Raw genomic sequence first — 27,510 nt, forward strand, 5'->3', positions numbered from 1 at the left:
GGCTGAGGTGTGTGGATCACCTGAGGTCAGGAGTTTGAGACCAGCCTGGCTAACATGGTAAAACCGTGTCTCTACTAAAAACACAAAAATTAGCCAGGTGTGGTGGCACATGCCTGTAGTCCCAGCTACTTGGGAGGCTGAGGCAGGAGTAGCGCTTGAACTCGAGAGACGGAGGTTGCAGTGAGCTGAGATCACGCCACTGCACTCCAGCCTGGGCGACAGAGCGAGGCTCCTTCTTTCATTCTCAGCACTGAAAGCTCTTCTTGTGTAACTGGCCCCAGACTACCTTTCCAGCTTCAAAATAATGTTGTGCACAGCTCACTACAGGAGCAGAGATAGTGATACCAATGAGAACTCTCCTTTCTAGCATGCCAAGAGCTTGCCGTTCATTCTCCCCACTCTGTGTCCTTGTCAGACCTCACTCATCAATCCCAGGCCTCTAGAAAGTCTCTGACAGTGGATGAGAGTTTGTGCCTGAAAAAAAACCAATTTTCTATACCTGCTTCATCCAGGAGATTTTTCCCCTTCTGTATTTGCTCTTTGGTTGTTTATGGTCATAATTTCCCATCCTTTGGGCCACCAAATAGTTCCAAGGCCTCTGCAGCAGTCTCCAGGCTGCCCTCCAGGCATTCGGGTAACACTTTCCATGGTCAGGTTGTCTTTTTTCTGAATTATGCAGTTGGAACCTTGGAAGCAAGTTGCCTTTGGTGGTTTTCAACCTTGGGATTTTGGACCAAATGCTGCCTTCTCTGTGACCCATTTCTTTCCATCGAAAGGTGTGTGTAAGTCTTGCTGAAAAACTGAATCCAAGACTGCTCTGTATTGAATCCATCCCCCAAAAAGCATGTGTTGCAAACTTAATCCCCAGGGCAACAATGTTGGGAGGCGGGGCCTAATGGGAGGGGTTTAGGTCATCAATCTTTCCACCCCATGGAAGGATTAATGACAATTACAAGGGGCCTGAGGCTATGAGTTGGCCACATTGCTCTCTCTGGCTCTCTGACACTTCTGCAGTGGGATGACACTGCAAGAAGTTCCTCACCAGATGCAACCCCTGGATCTTGGACTTCCCAGCCTCTAGAACCAGGAGCCAAATAAATGTCTGTTCATTTCCCAGCCTGTGGCATTCTGTTATAGCAGTGTAAAATAAGACAAAGACATCACTGTCTAGAGGCTGGAATGGTGCTTTGGGCCAGGACCAGCAGGACCTTGGGCCAGACGTGGAGCTGCCAAGTCTCCCAAAGGAGACCTTCCTGAAGTCTTCTCCATTAGAGTCATTTTGGTGCTATCTCCAAAGCAGCATCATTAAAATGGAAAAATGCTACCCAGGAAAGGGAACCTCTGAGTCTTCTCATACCTGCCTGGTCAAAGCTTCCTTAGTTGTATGTAACATAAAACCCACTTGAGCTAGCTTAAGCTAAGAACAATTTTTTAAAAATAAAATAAGGTTAATAAACAAGCGGAATTATTACAAGAAAAGACGGTGGGGCTTCAGCACACCCTGTGCAGCCACACAGGACATTCCCTCAGAGAGCCCTGGGCTTGGCTTAACACTCAGCCATTGCCATCTGGAAAATCTTTATAACTTGACCTTTGACTAGGTCAGCCCTGCTGGGAACCTCAGGAGATGGTATAGAACACTTCTCAGCATATCCCACCCAAAAGGTGAGGAATTGGGGGTATTTATCCTCCAACTCCCATCCATGGCTACTGAGGACCCCCTAGCACCCCTGGTCTGCCCACGTGTGGGCTGAGAGGAGCTATCAGGTGGGGACAGGAACTGCCAATTGGGACATTTTTGGTATTTACACAAGGTCACCAGCACGCACTGTGTCTTAGTCCATTCCTGCTGCTGTAACAAAATATCTGAGACTGGGTAATTTATAAAAAGCAGAACTTACCCTGCTCTGAAGGCTGGCATGTCCAAGATCAACGCCCTGGCAGGCTTCGTGTCGGGTGAGGGCCTGGACCCTGCTTCCATGGTGGCGCCTTGTTGCTGTGCCCTTCAGAGGGGAGGAGTCCTGTGCCCTTAACTGACAGAGGAGACAGAAGGGCAAAGGATCTGGCTATTTCTCCAAAGCCTTTTATAAGGCACCGACCCCATTAATAAGGGAGGGACCCTCATGGCCTAATCACCTTCTAAAGTCCCCACCTCCGAATACCATCACATGGGGTCTTAGGTTCCAACACAGGAATCCGGGGAGATAGAAACATTCAAACCATCACACGCTGAGCAGGAGAGGGCACAGGCAGGGCAGTGGCAACCTCAGGCAGTCAATCGCAGGAAGTAGGGAATGGATAACTAGGTGGTTCTTACGTAGAACAGTACCACTGAGAATGCCGCACCCAGCTGCCACCTTCCAGTGCCAGGCAGGGTTTGATGGCTGAGACAAACTAAGGGTCTCAGAAACTGAGGGCCGCACCCTCCCACTCCACAGATGTGTGAACACATAGAATACAGCATCTCAATTAGGCCATGCCTGGTCTCACACTTCAGAATGAAATGCAAACTTCCAAGCTTGGCAACCCCATTTCCAAGCACAAGGCCAGGTGCTTTGTGATCTGGGCCCCTGACCCCTGACCTCCAACTCTGACCCCAGTCCACCTCCCCCAGGTCCCCCATGCCCTGCACTCGAGCTGCATGAGCTTTTCTCACCCAAGCCCATTCCCACCTTTGGGTCCATCTAGCACCTTTGTCCTCTGCCTGCGGCGCCTCCTTCTCCCTGTCACGTTTGGATCCTTGTCATCTTCAGAGGGCAGCTCAGATGTTGCCTGCTCAAAGGAGCCTTCACAGACTACACTAGCTCCCCTTGCATTAATTTCCAGCGAGGCACCCTGTTTCCACAAAGGCACACGTCACAATCGATCATTCAGTTTTATTTATTTCCTTTCTAATCCCCTGTCTCTACACTCATTTCAAATCCCATGAGGCAGGGACTGTGTTTTGCCCACCACTGCATCCCCAGAGCCTAGCACGGCTCCCTGGGGCTCAATGTTTGGCAAATGAATGAATGTGTTTCACTTCCTCAAGTTTTCCATGTTTAAAGGGAACCTCGGGAAGGCACCACTAAAACAGAAAACATTTCAGGCGTAACGGCTGTAACACGTGGCAGCTAGCCCCCAGAGACATCCACGAGCTTGGGGGTTTAATGACGCCCCAAGAATGGCCCCACCCGAACCCCTGGAACCTGTGACTATGTTACCTTCTGTGGCAGAGGGGCATTCAGGTAGCAGGTGGAACGCAGGCTGCCAATCAGCTGACCTTAAAATAGGGAGATTCCCCTGGGTTATCCAGGTGGGTCAAATGTAATCACAGGGTCCTTAAATATGGAAGAAGGAGGCAGAATAGAGAATCGGAGAATGATGATGTGATGACAGAGGCTGAGGTCAGAAAGATACAATGTTGCTTCAAGATGAAGGAGGGGCCATGAGCCAAGGAATGCAGGCGGCCTCTAGAAGCTGGAAAAGGCAAGGAAGGGATGCTCCTCTGGAGCCCTCGGAGGAAGTGGCCCTGCCCACACCTTGATTCTAGCCCAGGGAGATGCATGTCGGACTTCTAGCTTCCAAAACTTGTGTTCTTTTCAGCCTCTAAATTTGCAGGACTTTGTTACTGCAGTCATGGGAAGCATGGACTGTTAACAGGCTTTCTCTAAGCAGATATTAGCTCACTTGATTGTCACAGCAGCCCTGTGCAGGGGTACCAGTGCTATTCTTATTTTATGGATAAGGAAACGGAGGCACGGAGAGGTTAAGTTGCTGCCCAGGTTCCACCGCTAATAAGGGCAGAGCTGGGACCATAGGCCAGGCGGTGGGCTCTGGAGTCCGTGCTGGTGCCAACCATACCACGACGGCCGCCAGGGGCTCTGCAGGGATTGAACGAGATCACGGGGAGCACTTAGCACAGCATGTGCCACGTGGCAAACCAGGTGGCCTGTAGGATCGACTTCATCCTGCTTAAAGGGCCACCGATGTTCCTCTTCCGGAGTGATTCCACACGGCTTTCCATCGCTGTCCTTGGCTCGGGGGACACTGGTAAGCAGATGACTTACTGGGCAGTTACGCTGTCGCAGAAACGATGTGGGCTTGGGGCCAGTGACAGAAGGCCTGGGTCAGAACGTTCACGTTCCCCATGACTGCAGGACCTTGCCAAGCCCTGTGAGTGGGTGCCCCGCGGATCACCTGGAATGCATGCCTGTCTCTTGTCACTTGGAAGTGCCTGCAGCTGCACCATCTTGTTCCTCCTGTGGCCCTGATCCTCTGCCCTGTGAACTTCCAAAGCCAACGTGGTTCCTGCTCGCCCCTGTCCAGCAGAGAAGGGGGAGTGGCCTCCTGAAAGTGGGGGAGCTTTGGTCTTCCTCGCCCTGCCCCGCGTTCCAGTCATACACAACATGTGGATGTTGAGATGGATTTTCTCCTCAAATGCTCCCTCCAGGAGGGCAGGCTGAGCGCTGTGAAAAGCAGCTGTGTACTCATCTAAGGAGAGGGCCGGCAGCCATGGAAAACAGCCCGGCCCGGCTCCCTGCGCAACACAGACAGCCCCTCAGCCTCACTTCCTGCTGCCTCTCTCCCCGGGACCCTGGCGCCGGTTGTGTTCGGCCCTGAAAAACAAGAAAGGATTTGGGTGAGAAGCAGGAGGCAGCTGAGCTCTGCAAAGAGGCCCTGTTTTTTTTTTTTTTTTTTTAATTAAAAATTAAAAATAAATTATCAGTGACTTCAGGGAAAAAAAGCATTTCTCTCCAATCCAGGCGCTGTTAACCTTCTGGGGACCTCAGACCCCTCTGGAAGTCTTACAAAGCCAATAAGCCCTTCTCAGAATGTTTTCAAACGTATAAAATGTGTGGAATTACAAAAGAAACAATTACATTGAAATAGTTACCAAATATTTTAAATTGTGCTATAGTCAGATGTGTGCTTTTTTAGAAACATGGATCTCACAGAGAGTCTGATAACGTCCTTACCTCAAAGTAGCACTGAGCTCAAATTATAGTTTGGAAAAGCAGCCATGGCTATATGTGATGAGAAAATATCTGGGATTTTGTTGGTGACAAAGTGACAGGTTCTGTTAACGTGATTGGCTTGCTGCCTATGGCCATCATGGAAGGAAAAGCTAAATTTCAGTTGGGCCTTAGAGAAGATAAAGATGTGATCGTTTTCCCTCCAGTTTCACCAGTCCCCTGAATTATCCCATGGATATGTTGGTTAGGACTCCAGGGATAATCAGAACACTCCTGACTGCCGTTTGAGTCTTGCTCAGTGAGTTAACAAGAGAAATCCTTCAGCAATAAACCTGCAATAATATTTAGGCGAGCACACGAAGTCTGAGATGCTAAATTTTTTGTTTTAAAAAAGGCACCCTCAGAGAAGGGGAAAAGTTTGAAATAAATTTGGTTGTTATTTCTAAGTACAGTAGTTAGAGGGTTTTTTTCCTTTTTTGTTTGTCATCTATATATCATTTTTATTATTAAGCTTGTAGGATAAAAAGGAAGCCTTCCATAGATAGTGATGACTATAAGCAGAAAGCTTTCATTTTAACATTCTACTAGAGTACTGTTTGGATGATCTACAATGCATGTATATTACATTTTAAATTAAAAACTAATACAGTCTGCGTACCGTGGCTCACGCCTGTAATCCCAACACTTTGGGAGGCTGAGGCAGGCAGAAAGCTTTGCCCAGGAGTTCAAGACCAGCCTGGCCAACATGGTGAAACCCCGTCTCTACTAAAAATACAAAAACTAGCCATGGTGGCATGTACCTGTAGTCCCAGCTACTTGGGAGGCTGAGATGGGAGAAATGCTTGAGCCCAGGAGGCAGAGGCTGCAGTGAGCCGAGATTGCGCCACTGCACTCTAGCCTGGGTGACAGAGCCAGACTCTGTCTCAAAAAAAAAAAAAAGCTAATACATAACCACTGAGTTGTATACTTTGAGTGAACTGTATGGTCCACAAACTGTATCTCAATAAAGCAATTGAAAGTGTTTAATTAACAAGATTTGGCCACTCAACTTGGACATGTGATTACCTTGAACAGCTTGTTAATTAATTAAAAGCTAATCATTCAGGCCAGGCGCAGTAGCTCAAGCCTGTAATCCTAGCACTTTGGGAGGCCGAGACGGGCGGATCACGAGGTCAGGAGATTGAAACCATCCTGGCTAACACGGTGAAACCCCGTCTCTACTAAAAAACACAAAAAACCAGCCAGGTGAGGTGGCGGGCGCCTGTAGTCCCAGCTACTCGGGAGGCTGAGGCAGGAGAATGGCGTAAACCCAGGAGCCGGAGCTTGCAGTGAGCTGAGATCCGGGCACTGCACTCCAGCCTGGGCAACAGAGCGAGACTACGTCTCAAAAAAAAAAAAAAAAAAAAAAAAAAAGCTAATCATTCAAACAAACTATAAAAAGAAAAATTATGAGTCATTTGGGAAATGCAAACATTGTTTGCATATGGGATGATATTGAGTAACTATTGTTACATATTCTAGGTATAATAATATTATGGTTCTGTCAACAGGAAAGGTCCTAAGTGTACAAAGCTTCTGTGCTATTACTTACAAATGCATGTAAGTCTAAAATTAGCTAAACATAAAATGTTGCATTAAAAAAAGAGAGCGCTCCTTATCTTTTAGAGATACATATTGAAATAGCTAGATGTGAAAATATAGATCATGAATTTGTTTCAAAATAGTGCTGCTTGGGGTTGTCGGGGTAGAAGTATAGAAATAAGATCAGTGAGGGGATCTTTGTTAACATTGGGTGGTGGGTACACAGAACTTTGTTCTACTTTTGTGTACACTTGAAATTTTCCATAATCAAACTTCTTTTTTTATTAAAGATTAGAGACAGTGTCTTGCTATATTGCCCAGGCTGGCCTCCAACTCCAGGCCTCAAGCGATCCTTCCACCTCAGCCTCCCAAAGTGCTGGGATTACATGTGTGAGCCACTGCGCCCCGCCAAACATTTTTAAATGCTCACCATTTTGAAAAATTAATTGGAGAAGCAGTAATAAGGAAAATTGCAGAAGGTAATCAGGTTTCTAGAAAAATTAAGTTTTGTGTTTTGAAAACTCAAGAAAGAAAGAATCACTGTATTTGCCACTGTTCTCCTTTTGTTTTATAAGTTGAGGGAGTTTTAACAAATAAACTGATCATCATTACTCCCCACCTAACACAAACCAACACCAAAGCGGAAGAAAGCCTGCCCCGTGTTCAACTGTGAGGCAGCTCGGCTTTCAGAATGTCCCCCAGGGGGTGCAAAGGAGTCCTGGAATCGAGACGCAGCCTGGGGCCCCAGGCCTGCCTCAGCCATGGGCAATCCCTTCCCCACTCCAAGCCTCAGTTTCCCCACTGTTGGACTGAGGAGTTTTGCACTGCACAAGCCTCTGGGCTTCTTTCCAGCTGGTGTGCTCTGTGATTGTCGGAGATGTGTTTACTTGGGCCCTAGCTGAGCAGGGCCCAGGGCCTGCAGGCCGCCCTCCATCATGCAGGCTCTGACACGTCCCAGGGAAGTTACAAGCCCCCGCTGCTTCCAAAACCACGGCGCTCCACACCCCACTGCAGGCCCAGCATGTGAGGCGAGGCTGGGCGGAGGTTTCCATATGAATGCCTCTCAGGTTGCCCAGGGCTGGCCTGAGGGTGTTTACAGGGACCCAGCAGGTGAGGGGAGAGGGTGTGAGCAGCATGGAGCCCCTCTCAGGCCTGGTTGGTGGGCATCCCCCATCCTTTGGTCCTCAATCTGCCCCGCCTGCCCGTACCCCCAGAGCCCTGGCTTATCTGCTCCTGGGCCTGTGCCAGCTGTTCCCGGGAAGTAACCTGGGAGGCTGCAGACTCATGGGACCTGGCAGTGGCCAAGAACAACAAGGGCTTCATGGGGTCCGCTGGCAGACGATGAGGCACAGGCAAGGCGTGGACCCTGTGGGGTGCCCTTGACCCTCTTACATGGGCCAAATTCACACCCAAGCCCTGCAGGCTCTGAGACGGCATGGCTCGCCTTCTCACTACATTCAGGAATCTGGGCTTATTCTGCCTTTTTTGGCTCTGGGCATCCTGGCCCCAAACCACCACCGCATCCTGACCTGGAAACCTCCCCCAGAAGCATCCTCCTTAGGAACGGACATTCTCCAGCGTGGTTGCACAGAAACAAGACCTATGGGATATCTGCCGGCACTACACTACCAAGGGCCTACAGTCCAGTGAGTCTGGGAAATGCCGAGTAAAACAAAATGGCCCGTGTCTTCCTGCAGGGCTTCTCAGAGCATTTACTGTGCCAGCGTGCGTTGTGAATTTCAACTACTGAGAGGGGCACATGGGATGTAGCATTGCCTCTGAAGACCTGACCCCTGGACTTGATTATTAATCGGCATCTCATGGACTCATGGTCTATGTACTTCAGGAAATACAACTTCAGACAGTAATCCTTTCCGCTGGTGTCACCACAATCAGAGGCTGTGGGGAGGTTTCAGTGCCATTCTGTTCCTTCACTTGGAGTTTGCTGGGGTTTTCTTAGTCAACCCCATTCACTCTGGTGCTGCATTTTGGCAACTGACCTTTTCAGCCTAAATGCAGGACTTAGATTGTCTGTACTCATCTGCTTGGATTCCTATTCCAGTGACTCTAATAGTCATGGCTGGGGCCACATTCGTTCTTAAGAGTGAGTGTGGCCGGGCGCGGTGGCTCAAGCCTGTAATCCCAGCACTTTGGGAGGCCGAGGCGGGTGAATCACGAGGTCAGGAGATCGAGACCATCCTGGCTAACCCGGTGAAACCCCGTCTCTACTAAAACATACAAAAAAACTAGCTGGGCGAGGTGGCGGGCGCCTGTAGTCCCAGCTGCTCGGGAGGCTGAGGCAGGAGAATGGTGTGAACCTGGGAGGCGGAGCTTGCAGTGAGCTGAGATCCGGCCACTGCACTCCAGCCTGGGTGACAGAGCAAGACTCCGTCTCAAAAAAAAAAAAAAAAAAAAAAAGAGTGAGTGTTTCCTGGCCTCCAAACGTTCAACCACTTGAGAAAATTTTACAGAGTCCCTCGTGTATGCAAGACCCTGGGCAGGGACTTGTCAGGCCAATAGGGAATGCACAGAGGACGTCCCACCCACCGAAGCAGAGCGGGTCCCTCTCACTCTGCTTACGCCTTGTGACTGTCCCAGTCTATGGGACCTCAGCAGTGACTCTGGAAATAGCCAGAAGATGTTTCACTAAAGCGAGGAGTTTGATCCCACAAGTCTAAGATCAGGACCAACAAATGGAAAGGCAGGGGTGAGGAGCTGCTCACATTCTCAGTTTCAATCACAGGCAGGGGTGAGGAGCTACTGGCATTAGCTCCAATCACAGACAGGGGTGAGGTGCTGCTCACATTATCAGTTTCAGTTCCAGGCAGGGGTGAGGAGCTACTGGCATTAGCTCCAATCACAGACAGGGGTGAGGAGCGGCTCACATACTCAGTTTCAATCATAGACAGGGGTGAGGAGCTACTGGCATTAGCTCCAATCACAGACAGGGGTGAGGAGCGGCTCATATATTCAGTTCCAATCACAGGCAGGGGTGAGGAGCTACTGGCATTAGCTCCAATCACAGGCAGGGGTGAAGTGCTGCTCACATTCTCAATTTCAATCACAGGCAGGGGTGAGGTGCTGCTCACATTCTCAGTTTCAATCATGGGCAGAGGTGAGGAGCTGCTCGCATTCTCAGCTCCAGTCACGTGCCCTCCCAGTGTTGAGATACAGCAGTGACAATCCAACCCCAAAGCCATTCTGTCTATCTGTGGTGGGACAGTGACTCCCAGGAGGGTGGCCTCCTCGGGTTCCCTGAGAACTCCCCCCTACCCTTGCACTTCCTCACTGTGCCGATGACTCATTGCCAGGTAACACGTGACACCACAGCCAATGGCTGTGGCAGCGGCGGTTTTAGGAGAGCTCCTGAATCCATGAGTCATCAGCTTGGGCAGGCCCCGGAGGGTGAAGCTTCCTTCTTCAGGACGTCCAGGGATGTGCAGTAAAAGGTTGAGCTGACCCACGGAAGGCCTGACCTTTGCCCTCGGCTCCTGGGGTGTCACCTCTAGGCCCTTGGAGAGTCTTCCCTGGTGTATCTTTGTTTACCTGGGGCCTTGGCCACACTGAACAGTCTATGCTAATGATGAGACCCATGGCAGGAGCTTTGGACCATGCGGTATGAGCTCGACCTGTACAGGGGCTGGAAGTTAAGGTCAGTCACATGGTGTCAGCCGTGCCCACGTGGCCAAGCCCCAGCAAAGACTCTGGACACTGAGGCTGGGGGAGCATCCCTGGTTGGCAATGCTCTCTCTGTGTGTGCCATCACACACTGTTGTCACAAGGAGTTAATACTGGCCACAACTCCACGGAGAGGGACAGTTGGAAGCCCTGTGCAGGGAACCCTCCTGGACCCTGCCCCATGTGTCCCTCTCCTTGACTGATTTATTTTTATTTTATTTTTTGAGACAGGGTCTCACTCTATCTCCCAGGCTGGAATACAGTGGTGCAATCACAGCTTACTGCAGCCTTGACCTCCCAGGCTCAAGCAATGCCCCCACCTCAGCCTCCCAAGTAGCATGCCACCACGCCCAGCTAATTGTTTTACTTGTTTTCGTAAAGACAGGCTCTCACTATGTTGCCCAGGCTGGTCTCAAGCAATCCTCCTGCCTCAGCCTCCCAAAGTGCTTGGGATTGCAGGCATAGCCACCACGCCAAGCACCCTTGGCCAATTTAAATCTCATCCTGTAATCTATTGTAACTATGAGTATGGCCATGTTTGGCTTTGATTTCTGTGAGTCCTTCCAGCAAATTATCAAACCTAAGGGTGGACTTGGGGACCCAAAACCTTTGTAGCTGGTATCAGAAGTGAGTGTGGTCTGGGAGACTTCAGCTGGTGGGTGCACAGGCCTGGAGGGTCCATGGTGGCTTTGTTCACATATCTGGGGTCTGGACAGGTTAGCTGGAAGGCTGGGCTCATCTGGGATTTCAGCCAGAACACCTATGTGTGGCCCCTTTGGAAGACACTATCAGACTAACTGGACTTCGTACACAGAGGCTGACTTCACCCTGAATAGGTGTTCAAAGGTGAGCCTTCCCAGAGGCAGAAGTGGAAGAGGCCTGTCTCTTGAGGCCTGGCTTAGAATCTGGACAGCGTCACTCTGCCACATTCTGTTGGCCCAGCAGTCACGGAGCCCATCCAGACCCGAGGGGAGAAGTGGGAAGAACTTGTAGCCCTCCTTTCCCTGCCACACTCACTCCTCTTGTCCTGGGGTTTGCCGAGTCCTCTCATTTCCCACCTGGGCTTTCACTGACATGGACTTGGGACAGCGCCCCCATCCATGGTGTTATGCCAGGCCCCAAGCCTCAGATGATGGAAACAGACATGTTCACCTGGACCCTGTGAACCTGACCTTATTTGGAAAAAGAGTCTTTGCAGATGTAATTCTGTTAAGGATTTTGAGATGAGGTCATGCTTTATTATTCAGGGTGACCTGAAACTCAACTGCCAGTGTCCTTTTAGGAGACAGGAGAGCAGAGACAGATAGCTGCAGAGGAGGTGTGGCAGGAAGACAGAGCTAAGAGTAAAGTGATGCATCTCCAAGCCAAGGAAGTCCTAGGATGGCCAGCAACACCAGAGGCTATAGAGACAACAGATTCTCCTTCTGAGCTCACAAGAAGGCACCAACCCTGACGACACCTGGATTGTAGGTTTCTGGCCTCCAGAACTTGCAGAGAAGAGTGCCTGTTTAAAGTCACCCTGTTTGTGGTCATTTGTTATCATTTCTTACGGCAGCCCTAGGGCACTCACACGCCCTCTGCAGCACGCTTGGCTCTACTCTCTGAAGCCATCTACCAGGAGCCTGGGATCCCTTCCTGGGTCTTTGAATCACCTTCCATGCCTAATAAGGGCTCTGCCCAGGCCCTCTTGCCCTTATCCAGTGGTTTTACACTGTGGGGATACACTATGAAGAGCCAACATGTTGAAAACTCAACTTCCCATCGGGATTTGAGTCCTAAGTCCTTATCTCTTGCTAAGGAATGAACCCTAAGTCCATAAGAGGGTGGGAGGAGACAGAGATCTTGGAGACTAGTGTTGCTGCATGAGCAGACCAAGGCCTATGGCAAACGCTCTCTAGAAGAAGCAAGGGTAAAACTGGACAAAATTGTTACAAAAAACCATGTCAGGGTTCTGGAAATTAACCAAAGGCAGACAACAAACTGAGAAGAGTCTATGCTTGAAAAACAGCTTCAGGCTGGGCACAGTGGCTCACATCTGTAATCCCAGCACTTTGGGAGGCTGAGGCGGGTGGATCACCTGAGGTCAGGAGTTCGAGACCAGCCTGGCCAACATGGCGAAACCCTGTCTATACTAAAAATACAAAAATTAGCCAGACATGGTAGTGGGCACCTGTAATCCCAGCCACTTGGGAGGCTGAGAAAGGAGAATCGCTTGAACCCAGGAGGCAGAGGTTGCAGTGAGCTGAGATCACACCATTGTACATCATCATCCTGGGCAACAAGAGAGAAACTCATCTCAAAAAAAAAAAAAAAAAAAAAGAAAAAGAAAAACAGCTTCAGCTTTGGGTAAGAACACTGGGAGTTGCTGCCTTCTTACCTGGAGCCTCTCCCATCTCCCCACCCTTCCTGATCAGCAGAAAATACAGCTTTGCCAGCATGGAGTTGGCTTTGAAAACCAGTGCCTGGGCCGCCAGCTGGAGCAGAATGTGAGGTCGGGGGATAAAAATCTAAGGCTTGGTCAGCTAACAGGGGTGATCTGAAAACAGGCGGAGAACAATCACAGCTTTGGTGGCCAGAGGCTGAGGTCTCAGCTGGGCTGAGCAGCAAAGCAGTCAGAGGTCCGCGAGAGAGGCATAGAAGATCGATATGAGATTGCCCCTGGTCCCTGGTTGTCTAGAAAACTGCTTCTGCCCAGAGGAAACCAAGGAGCTCACTAGGAAGTGAAAGCAAAGGAAGATCTGAAAATTGGGGGACTTTAAACACACTCCCCAACTGTTTGAGTCCATTCTCACTCTGCTATAAAGAACTGCCCAAGTCTGGCGAATTTAGAAAGGAAAGAGGTCTAATTGATTCACAATTCAGCATGGCTGGGGAGGCCTCAGGAAACTTACAATCATGGTGGAAGGCGAAGGGGAAGGAAGACATCTTCTTCACAAAACGGCAGGAAGGAGACGGAACCCCATGATTCAGCTACTCCCACCTGATCTCTCCCTTGACATGTGGGGATTATGGGGATTACAATTCAAGATGAGATTCTGGGCAGGGACACAGCCAAACCATATCACCAACCTACGGACAGATCTACCGAAGATAACGTAAGCCTTCAGGCTCAAGGTGCTTGAGCACAACATCCAACCAAGTCATTGGCTGAACACTAAGCTATGCAGAGACAAAGGGAAACACCAGGAAGTCAGGCTAAAAAAATAAAAAAACAAGAATCAAGCAAGATGGAGCAGAGACATAAGTGGCTGCACATTGCAGGGAGAGATGAACTTTGCAGTTTGAGTGCAGGAACGTTAAGAAAAAAAAAAAGAAGAAAAATCAAAACAACTCTCAGAAATATGATTCATGAGCCAGGCACAGTGAGTCACACCTATAATTCCAGCACTTTAGGAGGCCCAGGTGGATAGATCACTTGAGGTCAGGAGTTCGAGACCAGTCTGGCCAATATGGTGAAACCCTATCTCTACTAAAAATACAAAAAAAAAAAAAATAGCCAGGCATGATGGTACACACCTGCAGTCCCAGCTACTCAAAGGCTGAGACAAGAGAATTGCTTGAACCTGGGAGGCAGAGGCTGCAGTGAGCTGAGATTGTGCCACCGCACTCCAGCCTGGACAATAGAGCAAAACTCCATCTCAGGGAGGGGAAAAAAAAAAGAAATATGATTCAGGACCCAGATTTGCTGTAATATATTACTTTAAACACCCAGCACTATGGAAAGTCCCCTGTGGCAAGAAACTGAGGCCTTTTGCCCACAGCCATGTGAGGGAGCCACCTTGGAAGCAGATCTGCCAGTCCCAGGCAAGCCTTCAGATGAGACTGCAGCCCAACTGCCATCTTGTATTACAGCCTCATGAGAGACCACAGCCACCCAGCTGAGCTGCTCCTGAGTTCCCAACCCTCAGAAACTGTATAAGATAGTAAATGTTTATTGTCGTCTTAAGCAGCTAAATTTAAGAAAAAAAATTGTTTTACAGCAGCAAATACTTTATGTGTGGCTTCTTCAATGGTGGGGGAGGGAGCAGGAAGGGTTCTGTTTTCCCTTTGGTGCAGGAGCTATGGAATCTCTGTAGAAAATTTAAATTAGTTCCACAAACATGAGTTAGGCTCCTGGGCCCACAGAAGCAGTTTGTAAGTGAATATAATATTCTAAACATTAAAAAAAAAAAAGTCACCCATTCTCAACGCATTTGCTCCTGCGATATTTTTTTCCTTTCTGTATAGAACAATAATATCAAGATCCCTGAAATTCTCTTCCTGTGGATGGGAACAGTGGGCTCTGGGTATAAAGTGAGCTCAGCATTTATTCTTGTTGTTCATCAGTGAAACGAGTACAGCCCAGCCCTGAGAGGATTCCATGCTTGGGTGGCAACAAGAAAATCAAATAAAACTGCACATATTCCAGGAGGGGCTGCCATTGAAAACGTGGTGCTAATTGGCTCCCTTGAGGGATCTTCCCAGGGGTGAACAGGGAAGAAGGGCGAGAGAATGTGGGCTCCACAAGGTAAACATTGAGAACATTCATCACAGTGAGGAGCCGAGAGTGATCCAAGCAGGGCGGTGGATGAATTAAGCTCAAGGCTGGGCAAGGAGGGGAAGCTGCCGGTAAGACTGGTGTGAGCACCACGGGAGGCCACCAGCACGGCGCCGTGCTCCCGAGGAGAACGTCGAGGCCAGAGCTCCACGGCCCACACTCCATCCCCCATCTGACCATGAAACCCAAGGGACATTTGTTCCAGAAATCAGAGGGCAGTCTTACCACAGGGACAGGGGATAAGCACTACCCTGCGTCTGATTTGTGGCAGTCGTGAGGGTCACCATTGTCACCATCACCATCATCAGCCACGCCCCCACTGCAATCCTACAAGGCAGGTACTATTATTCTCCCCTTTTTACTAATGAGGAAACTGAGGGTCAGAGATGGTGATTCACTTGCCTAAGGTCACACAGCTTATGTGTCTATTCAAAACAGTCTCCAATCTGTTTGACTCCAAACCCCATGTCTTAGCTACTATCATATACCTTGCATAACATTAGTGAGTAATAGGCCAGTAATAATTCCTTTTGTAACATTTCAATAGTACCACTGCCCAAAATTCTGAGGCATAGTTCTTAGTTGTTGGGTGTCATGTTACAGTCCATTTAAAAGTCCTTAGGAAAATAGAAAGTACTGGAGACTTCAGGGCTGCAAGGAAGAGACTACAGAGGATAGTTCTGTTTTCTTTCTTTCATTCTCTCTTTTTTTTTTTTTTTAACATTATCTAATTCCACTTAAGGAGAACAGTTTGATTTGAAAGGGAAAGGAGCAGATAGAGACCACAGCTTGTTGAGGATAATTTTTTTATGGTTCCCCTCCAAAGTAGTAGTTCATGCTGTGGTTCTTACTTGATGTCTTTCATTTTAAGTAGATTTTTTTGAATAGGTAAGACTTTTACGTAACTCAAAATGCAAAAGGAAACAGAGCATCCAGTAGAAATCCCCTGCCCACCACTTCCCTGTCACCCAGCTGGCCCCTCTGTGTCTCCTTCCAGAGATGTTTTTGGTAAATTCCTTTTCACCAGATTGCAGCAGGTCATCTACTCTTCTACATGCCGATTTGTTCACATCACAACATACCTTAAGTGAGTAAAGTGCATAATGCTGTTGCTAGCACCCAGTAGGTGACACAGGTTGGATGGGAGGCTCCTCCAAATCTCAGGTTGAAATGTGAATCCCAATGTTGGAAGTGGAGCCTGGTGGGAGGCGTTGGATCACGAGGGCAAGATCCAACATGAATGGTCCCTTGGTGACGAGTGGGTTCTCACTCAGTGAGTTGACACAAGATCTGGTTGTTTAAAAGAGTCTGGGGCAGGGCACAGTGGTTCACGCCTGTAATCCCAGCACTTTCGGGAACCGAGGTGGGCAGATCACTTGAGATCAGGAGTTCAAGACCAGCCTGGCCAACATGACAAAACCCCGTCTCTACTAAAAGTACAAAAAAATTAGCCGGGCATGGTAGCGCATGCCTGTAATCCCAGCTACTTGGAAGGCCGAGCAGAATGGTTTGAACCCAGGAGGCAGAGGTTGCAGTGAGCGAAGATCATGCCACTACACTCCAGCCTGGGTGACAGAGCAAGACTCTGTCTCAAAAAAATAATAAAATAAAATAAAAGAGTCTGGGGCCTCCTTCCTTCTCCCTCTTGCTCCCACTTCGACATGTGATATGCCGGCTCCCCGTTCACCTTCCGCCATGACTGAAACCTTCCTGAGGCCTCACCAGAAGCTGAACAGATGCTGGCACTATGCTTCCTATACAGCTTGCAGCACTGTGAGCTGATGAAACCTCTTTTCTTTATAAATTACCCAGCTTTTCTTTACAGATTTCCAGGAGGAAAGTGCTGTGCCGGGTGTGCGTCGGGTGGAGCTGCTTTGTTTCTCCAGCTCCCACTCCTTGGCGCAATACTCTCTCCTCGGGGCCCTGAGCGACCCCATTCTTCTGCACACATTCCCTGGGGCTGCCGTCACAAACCACTGACTCTGCACCTTAACACAGCACACTTGTCTTCCCACCCTTCTGGAGACCGGAAGTCCAAAACAAGCCTCACTGGGCTAAAATCAAGGCATGGGCAGGGCTGGCTCCTTCTAGAGGCTCCAGGGAGAATCCCTTTCCACATCTCTCTGGGCTTCTAGCACCCACCACACTCCTTGGCTTGTGGCCACTTCACTCCAGTCCCTGCTCAGCAGTGCGTGGCCTCTTCTCTTCCATTTGGAATCTCCCTCTCCCTCCCTTTAATAAGAATGCCTGTGGCTTCATTTAGGGTCCACCTAGAAAAATCTCTTCCCCTCAAGATCCCTAAGCACCTCACCAAGGCCCTCTTGTCCTGGAAATAGCATGCACAGTGTGGAGGCTGAGACCCCTCTGGGGGCCTCTCACACTCTCCTTCACCCTAAGCTTCAGCAAGCTCTTCCAGAGAAAGGAGCTCATCAAGTCACTCTCACTGGGCTTAAAATAAAACCCCCAGGCTGGGATCTGTGCTGTCATTAAGAGGCTCCAGCTTTTGGTCCCTGGAGAAGATTGAAGCTTGGTCAAGATGCAGTTTGGCTGTTTACAGTGTAGGGGAGACTGTGCCTCTCTCAGCCACACCAGGGAGGTGGCTGCTTGTCGTCAACCCTAGGGAAGCTGCCGTGGGACAGACTCTGTCTCTTGAAGGAAAGCCTCTGGGTAATTTGGAACCCAGGTCTTCCAAAACCCAAGCATGCCCTGGGCCACTCTGCGGGATCTCCTGGCACAGCCCTCACTTTCTAAAGGCAGGAAGCTGGGCCTCGGAAGATCTGAGCCCTTTGCCCTCCTGGATCTCCCCTGGGAGCCTTGGGGGCGGAAGGCAGAGGGGGCGAAGGAGGAGAGGTTGCCACAGCCTGGTGGAGCCTGATGTGCTAAAGATGAGAGGGACCAGGCCCCCCCTTTCTGGGAGGAAGCCGGGGTTATTTACGGTCCTTCATCGCCCTCACGCAGCCCTGCTCCCACAACACCTAGTAGGGAGGCGCTGCTCTCACCAAGCAGGGGCCACCAAGACAGAGGCCGAGAGGGGAGGACAAGCCACCCCCCAGGCCCCACTGGGGATGTCTGTTCCTTGTCAGCACAACACGGAGGGATCAGACACCGTGGGGAACCAGCCCTGGGGTGAATCTCAGAGACCTATTTAGTCAGGGCCACCGGAGAGGATGGCAGGGCCTGACCTGGCACCTGGGGGCTCTGCACAGGGAACTGTCTCTCCCAGACTCTAGGCTCCCAGTCTCTGGGGGGACCAGGGGTCAGGAGGCCACCTCTGGGAGCCTTCCTCAGTTTACCTTTCCAGTCTGTGTCCTATATTGGGATATCCAGGAGCAATTGTTCAGGCACTCCAAGCCCAAATTCTACTTGAGCCCGAATTCCGTTTGAATTTTAAAATGCTACTTGAGCCACAAGGCTGGGGCCTGCAGCTGCCCTCCCTGGGGAGGGGAAGAGTGGGGCTAGCCCTGCGGGAATCGTTTTCCCGCAACTGGAGTGTGACTGGCTGGCGGTTTGGACAGTCATTTGGGAATTTACCTCCAACCCTCCACTTTAGGTTTGTAGACGGGGGAGCCGTCAAGAATGTAACTTGGCATAGACCCGGAAGCTGGGGCAGAGGACAATGGAAGCTTCCGGCACCACGGCTGCCCTCCGCCCTCCATGGCACAGAACATGTTTTTCCTCAGAGGTCGCTCCTGGTCTCATCCTCGGGTGGTAACGCTCACAGCATTATAACCACGGCTCTCCAGCCACCCAGGGAAAACGCCAAAGACGTTACACGATACGGCAGTTTTCCAGGTGGGAAAATCAACCGCCTTAGAAAACCATTGTACCTCTGAGCTTCGGGTTCTGAATTCCCATCGCGGAAATCCTTGAGCCTCAGAGTTCCAGACCACCTGGCCAGAGATGGCCACTCCGTCTCTGCCAGACCAACCCAAATGCCCATCAGTGATAGACTGGATAAAGAAAATGTGGCACATATACACCATGGAATACTATGCAACCATAAAATAGAATGAGTTCATGTCCATTGCAGGGACATGGATGAAGCTACAAACCATCATCCTCATCAAACTAACACGAGAACAGAAAACCAAACACCACATGTTCTCACTCATAATTGGGAGTTGAACAATGAGAACACATGGACACCAGAGAGGGAAACATCACACACCGGGGCCTGTCGGGGAGTTAGGGGGCAAGAGGAGGGAGGGCATTAGGACAAATAGCTAATGCACGCAGGGCTTAAAACCTAGATGACAGGTTGATAGGTGCAGCAAACCACCATGGCACACGTATACCTATGTAACAAACCTGCACATTCAGCACATGTATCCCAGAACTTAAAGTAAATTTTAAAAATATTAATAAAATATTAGCCAGGTATATTGGTGCACACCTGTAGTCCCAGCTAGATGTAAGTTCCACTTATATGAAGAACCTAGAGTCATTAAAATCATAGAAACGAAAAGAAGCGTGGTGGGTGCTCAGGGTCAGCGGGAAGGAGGATGGAAAATGGGGAGTTAATTTTGGGGACAGAGTTACTGTCTGGGAGGTGAGAAAGCTACGGAGATGGTTGGTGTTGATGGTTGCAAAGCAATGTGAATATGCTTAATGTCTGAACTAAACTCTTAAAAATGGTTACAACAGTAAATTGTATGTTATGCGTATTTTACCACAATGTTTTTAAAAAGACTGTTTTGGGCAGAGGAACCTCCAGGACCTCTCCTCAAGTGCACCAGAAACCAACCAGGGCCAGGAACCAGCAGGCAGTGAGCCCAGACATGCAGCACAGTGGGCAGACACTGCTTCTGGGACCAGACACCTGGGCCCACAGCTCACCTCTGCCGCCAACCAGCTGGGTGACCTCAGGCAGGTTCCTCAGTCTCTCTGAGTCTCAGATCACCCTGTGTAAAAAACCAAAACCACAGTGAGCTATCGCCTCACCCCAGTAATAAAGGCTACTATCAAAAAGACAAAAGATCACAGATGCTGGCGAGGATGTGGGGAAAGGGGGAGGCTAGTACACTGTGGGTGGGAATGCCAATTAGTACAGCCATGACAGAGCACGGTGTGGAGGCTCCTCAAAGCCCCCAGCAGAGCTGCCATAGGACCCAGCAGTTCCTCTGCTGGGTATATGCCCAATGTAAGTGAAATCGGCATATGGAAGAGATACCTGCACTCCCGTGTTTATTGCAGCACCATTCACAATAGCCGAGATCTGGAATCAACCCAAGTGTCCATCAACAAATGAATGGATAAAGAAAATCTGGCTATACACACAATGGAATACTATTCAGCCACAAAAGAGAATGCAATCCAGGCCAGGCATGGTGGCTCATGCCCACAATCCCAGCACTTTGGGAGGCTGAGGTGGGCAGATGACTTGAGCCCAGGAGTTCAAGATACCAGCCTGACCAACATGGAGAAACCCCATCCCTACAAAAAATACAAAAATTAGCTGGATGTGGTGGCACAGGACTGTGATTTAGGTACTGGGGAGGCTGAAGGAGGAGAATTGCTTGAACCCGGGAGGCAGAGGTTGCCGTGAGCCGAGATCTGGCCACTGCACTCCAGCCTGAGTGATAGAGTGAGAGCCTGTTTCAAAAAAAAACAAATAAACAAACAAACAAACAAACAAAAAAACGCCAATCCTGTCATTTGTGGCAACATGGATTAACCTGGACGACACAGGCACAGAAAGGTACACTCTGTGTGACGCATGACTTCACTCATATGCAGAATCCAAAAAGCAGATGTTACAGAAACGTAGAACAGTGGTTACCAGAGGCTGGGGAGGGTAGGGGGCCTGGGGATGGAGAAAGTGTAGTTAATGGGTATAGGGTCAATTAGACATGAGGAATCAATTCTGGTGTGCTAATGGGAAGAAGGGTGATTATAGGTAACAATACTGTTTGGTATATTTCAAAAGAGTTAGAAGACAGAATCTTAAGCATTCTTAACACAAAGAAACGATAAATGTTTGAGATGATGGCAGTGCTAAATACCGTGATTGGATCATTATACAACGTATCTATTTATCAAAGCATCTCATTGTTCCCCATAAATATGTACAATTATTATGTGTCAACATAAAACCACAGGAAAAGTTCTAGTAACCAAAACAGCATGGCTCTGGCGTAAAAACAGACACATAGACCCATGGAACTGACTAGGGAACCCAGAAACAAATCTACACACCTACAGTGAACTCATTTTTGACAAAGGTGCCAAGAACATCTACTGGGGAAGGGACAGTCTCTTCACTAAATGGTTCTAGAAAACTGGCTATGCATATGCAGAAGAGTGAAACTAGACCCCTAGCTCTAGACTCCATATACAAACATCAAATCAAAATGGATTAAACACTTGAATTGAAGACCTCAAACTATGAAAATACTATAAGAAAACATTGGGGAAAATCTCCAGGACACTGGTCTGGGCAAAAACGTATTGAGCAATACCCCGCAAGCACAAGCAACCAAAGCAAAAATGGACAAATGGGATCATCTCAAGTTAAAAAGCTTCTGCACAGCAAAGGAAACAATCAACGAAGTGAGGAGACACCCCACAGAATGGGAGAAAATATTTTCAAACTACTCATCTGACAAGGGATTAATAATCAGAATGTATAAGGAGCTCAATCAACACTACAGGAAAAAATCTAATCATCTGATCAAAAAACGGGCAAAAGATATGAGCAGATATTTCTCAAAAGAAGACATACAAATAGCAAACAGGCGTCTGAAAAGGATCTCAACATCATTGATCGTCAGAGAAGTGCCAATCAAAACTACAATGAGATATCATCTCACCCCCATTAAAGTGGCTTTTATCCAAAAAACAGGTCATAATGAATGCTGCTGAGGATGTGCAGAAAAGGGAACCCTGGTATACTGTTGATGGGAATGTAAGTTAGAACAACCACTATGAAAAACAGTTTGTAAGTTCCTCAAAAAACTAAAACTAGAGCTACCATCTGACCTAGCCATCCCTTTGCTGGCTAGATACCCAATATATTGAAGAGATATCCACACCCCCATGTTTATTGCAGCACTGTTCATAACAGCCAAGACCTGGAGGCAACCTAAGTGGCCACCAGTAGGTTAATGGATAAAGAAGATGTGGCGTGTACATACAGTGGAGTATTATTCAGCCATAGAAAAGAACAAGATCCTGTCATTTACAACAACAGGGATGGAGCTAGAGGTCATCGTGTTAAGTGAAATAAGCCAGGCACAGAAAGACAAACATCGCATGTTCTCATTTATTTTTGGTACCTAAAAATCAAAACACTTGAACTCATGGACACACAGTAGAACGTGGCTACCAGAGGCTGGGAGGGGAGTGGGAGGCAGTTGGGCCAGCAGGGCGATGGTCTCGTGGGAGTACAAAAAACTAGCTAGAAAGACTGATTAAGACCTACTATTTGATAGTATATCAGGGTGACTGCAGTCAATAATCACCTAATTGTACATTTTAAAATAACTGAGAGGCCAGGCACAGTGGCTCATGCTTGTAATCCCAGTACTTTGGGAGGCTAAGGCAGGTAGATCACTTGAGGCCAGGAGTTTGAGACCAGCCTAGCCAAAATGGTGAAACCTCAACTCTACTAAAAACACAAAAATTAGCTGGGCATAGTGGTGGATGCTTGTAATCCCAGCTATTTGTGGGGCAGAGGCAGGGGGATCACTTAAGACCTGGGAGGCAGAGGTTGCATTGAGCCGAGGTTGCACCATTACACTCCAGCCTGGACAACAGAGAGACACTCCATCTCAACAAAATAATAATAAAATAAAATAAAAGAACTAAGAGTATAATTGAATTGTCTGTAACACAAAGGATAAAAGTTTGAGAAGACGAACACCCCCTTCTCCACAATGTGATTACGCTGCACCGCATGCCTGTACCAAAACATCTCACGTACCCCACAAGTACATACACCTACTATGCATCCACAAAAAATACAACAATAAAAATAAATAAAAACAAAAACAGAAAAAAAGAGGATAAAACTACCCACTTCATAGGATAAATTATTCCCTCCAGATTTATAAGTTGCTGTCACACGAAGAAGGAGAAGCAGACAGAAGCCTTTTTTTTTTTTTTCAGATGAAGGTCTTGCTGTTTTGCCCAGGCTGGGCTTGAACTGGGCGATCCTCCCCGCTCAGCCTCCCAGGCAGCTGGGACCACAGGTGCACACACTGCACACACACCCCGCCCCTGCCCCCGTCCCTCTTCTTAATGGACTCCTCTTCCTTCTTGACCTCAGGCTCACCATGGCTACATTGCTGTGTCTGCTCCTGTTCCTGGCAGCCTGTTGATGTGAGCTCAGAGCTTCTCTTTTGCTGAAGCAGCTGAAAGAGCCATGTTTCCCTTGACTCCCAAGATTGGCAAACAAAGCCAGTCTGGCCTCGGGAGCCACTCAGAGCTGGTCATGAGCAGGAAGGACTCTTCCAGAAGCATTCTGCCGCCACCCTGGCTGCTGAGCACAGCAAGTCCCTTGGCGACACTGGGTCACTCTCGTTCCCGCTCACCACAGACTCTAGGAACACACAGATCCATGTGGCGGCAGAGGCCCTTCTGGGGTATTGTCTGCCAGTCCCACGCAAACCCCACAGTCCCAAGGGCACTCGGCAGAGCTGCCCAGCCAGACGCCCCCTCTGGGACTGCTCCTCGTGCCTGCAGGGAGCTCTTCCCTCTTTCCGGCTTGTCCTGGACCTTCTGCTGCTCAGGTGCTGGAATGCAGAAGGAACAGAGCTTGCCCGGTGGCTCAGATCACACCGAAAAGTCCCTGGGGATTTGTCCAGCAGAGCCGCGACGCTGGGCCCAGGAGATGGGGTTCTGGGAGGAAGAGAGAGCTACGACACTGTCTTTCTTGCCTCTGAACCCACTCACTCACCTCCCCGTCTCTGAGGGAACGACAGCTCTCATTACACTGAGGCTACCCTGGCGTCTGGCCCCGGAGGCCCCATGCTGCTCCGCTCTCTGGGCTGAGCCTAAATTGCAGGTTGGGTAAGTAACTGTCATGGGGGCCTGCCCGGAAGCTGAAGCCGGCCAGTCTCTGCGGCATCGTGTTGCCCTCAGCTAAATCCACCGCCCCACAGGGAGGGAGCGCGGAGAAGAGTCTTAGGAGAAAGAGCTGACTCAAATCGCCAACAGGCCCACGTGGCCATCAGCTGACAGACAGGCACATCCGCATGGGAGAATATTATTCATCAATAAAGAGAAATACAGTTCTGACGCACACCGCAACACGGCCGAGCCTCGAAACCCTCGCGCTGAGTGAAAGAGGCCAGACACAAAAGGCCACCTATTGTCTGAGCCCATTTCTAGGAAACGTCCAGAACAGGCAAATCACAGAGACAGGAGTGGATTCGTGGTTGTCAGGGGCCAGGGGAGAGGGAAAGGGAAATAGAGGGGGTGAAAATAGGGTTTCTTTTTGAGGTGATGAAAATGTTCTAAAATTGACTATGGTGACAGTTGCACAACTCTGTGAATATAAAAAACCATTGAGTTGTACACTTTAAATGGGTAAATTATATGGTGTGTGAATTATTTCTCAATAAAGTTGAAAAGGAAGGAAGGGAAGGAAGGGAGGAAGGAAAGAAAGAAAAGAGAGAGAGAGAAACGAAGACAGAAAGGAAGAAAGGGAAGAGCTGAGACAAAACCCAACATCACCATTTCCTAGCTGTGTGACCTAAAGGCAGGTGACTAGCTTCTCTGTGCCCTAATTTTTTCACCTTAAAAGAATGGTTATGGCCGGGGGTGGTGGTTCATGCCTGTAATCCTAGCACTTTGAGAGGCCAAGGCAGGCGGATCACCTGAGGTCAGGAGTTCAAGACCAGCCTGGCCAACATGATGAAACCCCACCTCTATTAAAAAATACAAAAATTAGCCAGGCGTGGTGATGGGCACCTGTAATCCCAGCTACTGGGAGGCTCAGGCAGGAGAATCGCTTGAACCCAGGAGGTGGAGGCTGCAGTGAGCCGAGATCATGCCACTGCACTCCAGCCCTGACAACAAAGTGAGACTCCATCTAAAAATGATACCAACTGTTTGCCTTCCTCAGGATCAATTAGGCCATGCATGTGAACACAACACAGTACATAGGGGTCAATACACAATCTCCCTTTCTTCACATAGCAAGCAGAGAGCAGCGAGAGAGATGAGTGCAGGGACAGGGAGATGGAGATGGACAGATCATGTTTATTATTGATAAAGCTAATTGGGAGACATACCTCTAGGTCAGCTGGTTTATGAGTAGCTAACACTTCTCCCCAAATTACACAGACCTCCCCACAGTCCAGCAGAGCAGCAAAACCACAGCCTCCTGTGTGGGGTCTGTCCCTGTACGACCCGTGGCACGGAGGATTGGGAAAGCATGCCTCCCGCAACACCAGCTCCACGGACTGGGCCAACTGCAGGGAAGAGCTTTCCAAGGCAGAGAGAATAGGAATGGTGCCCCAGTGTGGAGACTTCCACCTTGGAACATGAGGTGTGGAAACCTATTTTCACCCCAACAACAGCTGATCGTCGGGTTTATGATTATTATAAATGATGAATAATGTAGTCAGTGCCTGGCAGGCAGTAGGCGTGCGGAAGCTTTTTATGAATGTGTTAACACAGTCACACATTTATATATGTGTGTGCATTAGGGGAAAAAAGTGAAAGTGTAGCCACCAACATATGAACAGTGCATAAGAATTGGGAGTGGTGGAGTTCCAGAAGGTCGTGCATAAGAATTGGGAATGGTGAAATTCCAGAAGGTCGTGCATAAGAATTGGGAATGGTGAAGTTCCGGAAGGTCGTGCATAAGAACTGGGAATGGTGAAGTTCCGGAAGGTCATGCATAAGAACTGGGAATGGTGAAGTTCCGGAAGGTCGTGCATAAGAACTGGGAATGGTGAAGTTCCGGAAGGTCGTGCATAAGAATTGGGAATGGTGAAATTCCAGAACGTCTACCTTTTCCTTTTTTCAATTCTCTGTGTTTTTCAGTTTTGCCTAATGAGCATATTTTTTTGTTGGTGTTATTTTTAAGAAATGTTTCCTTGTGGGTTTTGAAGATTTGAAAATATTCTTTACCCTCAAAATGATTTTTTAAAAATCTACTTAGGAACAAGATACTTTACAGGGCAAACCCATTAGAAAACAGACTCACACGTGGTTTAGACAAAGGACACTACAGAAGCACAGAGAAGGTGAGTCCTGGGGCAGGGTCACTTCTCAGAGCAGACCAGTTGGGCCTGGCCACCCAAGCACCACACTTCAAGGGCTCCGTCTTGGTCAGGCAACCTTCATGCCCACACCTTCCAGGGCATGTAATGACTCTCAAAGCCAGGCTTCCAACATCTTGGACTGTGATGGCATAGTCTGACTTCCAATAGCACTTTTCCATTGGATAACCAGGTGTCTGAAGTAGATGTTTCCAGCTGTTTCGAGACTTCTCTCGGTCTTCTTGTTTAGTTACATGATTTCTTCTACAATGTCAGCGGTCAAGCTTATCGCTCAATACTGGACATCATGGCAACTACTGCAGGGGCTGGAAGCCTGGAAACTACATTTCCCAGGATCCCTTGCCATCCAGATGGTTCTAGATTAGACTTCGTCATTGAGAGCCTCCCATACAAGAGCTGGGAAGTGGGAGAAAGGCTGAAGCCTGGCTGGGCGTTGTGGCTCACACCTATAAGCCCAGCACTTTGGGAGGCCAAGGCAGGAGGATAGCTTGAGCCCAGGATTGGAGGCCAGCCTGGGGCAACAGAGTGAGACCTCATCTGTCTCTAAAAAAACAAAAGAGAAAGAAAGGCTGAAGCCATTGCTCCTCGGGACTGCACTGGCAGATGGACTTGTGAGCTTTGGCAGCCTGGAGGTCCTGCCAGCCGCCCACCTCAGTGCTGCAGGCAGCTGGTACCATCCGCAGCAGTTCCTGTGGTCCCACAATTCCCTGGTTTGTCAAACTTTCATGTGACTCCTGAGCACAAGTGACAGCTTTCCCTGGTCCTTACTCCTCTAGCTTGTCAACAGTCTTGAAAACCCCTGGGCGGGGCACGGTAGCTCACGCCAGTAATCCCAGCACTTTGGGAGGTCGAGGCGGGCGGATCACAAGGTCTCAGGAGTTTGAGACCATCCTGACCAATATGGTGAAAGCCTGTCTCTACTAAAAATACAAAAATTAGCTGGGCATGGTGGCGCATGCCTGTAATCTCAGCTACTCAGGAGTCTGAGGCAGAAGAATCACTTGAACCCAGGAGGCGGAGGTTGCAATGAGCGGAGATCACGCCACTGCCCTGCAGCCTGGGCAACAGAGCGAGACTCTGTCTCAAAAAAAAAAAAAAAGAAAAAAAAAAGGAAAAGAAAAACCTGATGCCCTGTATTAAATCCCCTCTCCTTGTACATGATGCAGGAACTTTCCTGTTGGATTCATAGATAACAGAAGCTCCCATTGACCAAGCACCTCCACCTTCCAGAACAGTGCTAAACATTTCACTGGCATTTTATCACAATATGAGATAGCTATGACCATTATCATTTCTAATTTTGCTGTGTCCAAGTTCATGGGGAAAATAAGAGGCACATCTGGGATTTAAATTTAGATCTATCTTCCTCCCAGGCCGGCACTCTTCTTAACACTTTATTGAAGTGCTCCCACTTTCTCCTGGTGAGACCTCTGCCAGAGTTCTCTGTGTACCCCAGCTTTTTAATCTACAAACCCAGAAAACGTGGATGCCCCTAGAAGATTCCCTGGAGACACATCATTAGATGCAA

The 27,510-nt window shown here is 48.9% G+C and overlaps 1 protein-coding gene across 6 annotated transcripts in view; it reads right to left on the reverse strand.

Moving 5' to 3' along the window:
* Positions 1-1,901: 1,901 nt before the first annotated feature.
* The window catches only part of C20H16orf95 (chromosome 20 C16orf95 homolog), a 177,974-nt gene continuing 152,365 nt past the window's right edge, over positions 1,902-27,510 (reverse strand). For 5 of the 6 annotated variants that reach the window (XR_012428652.1, XR_012428656.1, XR_012428657.1 and 2 more), the window contains exon 7: positions 2,865-4,598. The gene's annotated coding sequence lies outside the window, so the exon portion shown is untranslated. Of the gene's footprint in view, positions 2,034-2,864; positions 4,599-27,510 lie in introns of those variants that run through there. The other variant, XR_012428655.1, reaches the window with a different exon arrangement.

This window comes from Macaca fascicularis, chromosome 20 (assembly GCF_037993035.2).
Source record: "Macaca fascicularis isolate 582-1 chromosome 20, T2T-MFA8v1.1".
Lineage (NCBI taxonomy): Eukaryota > Metazoa > Chordata > Mammalia > Primates > Cercopithecidae > Macaca > Macaca fascicularis.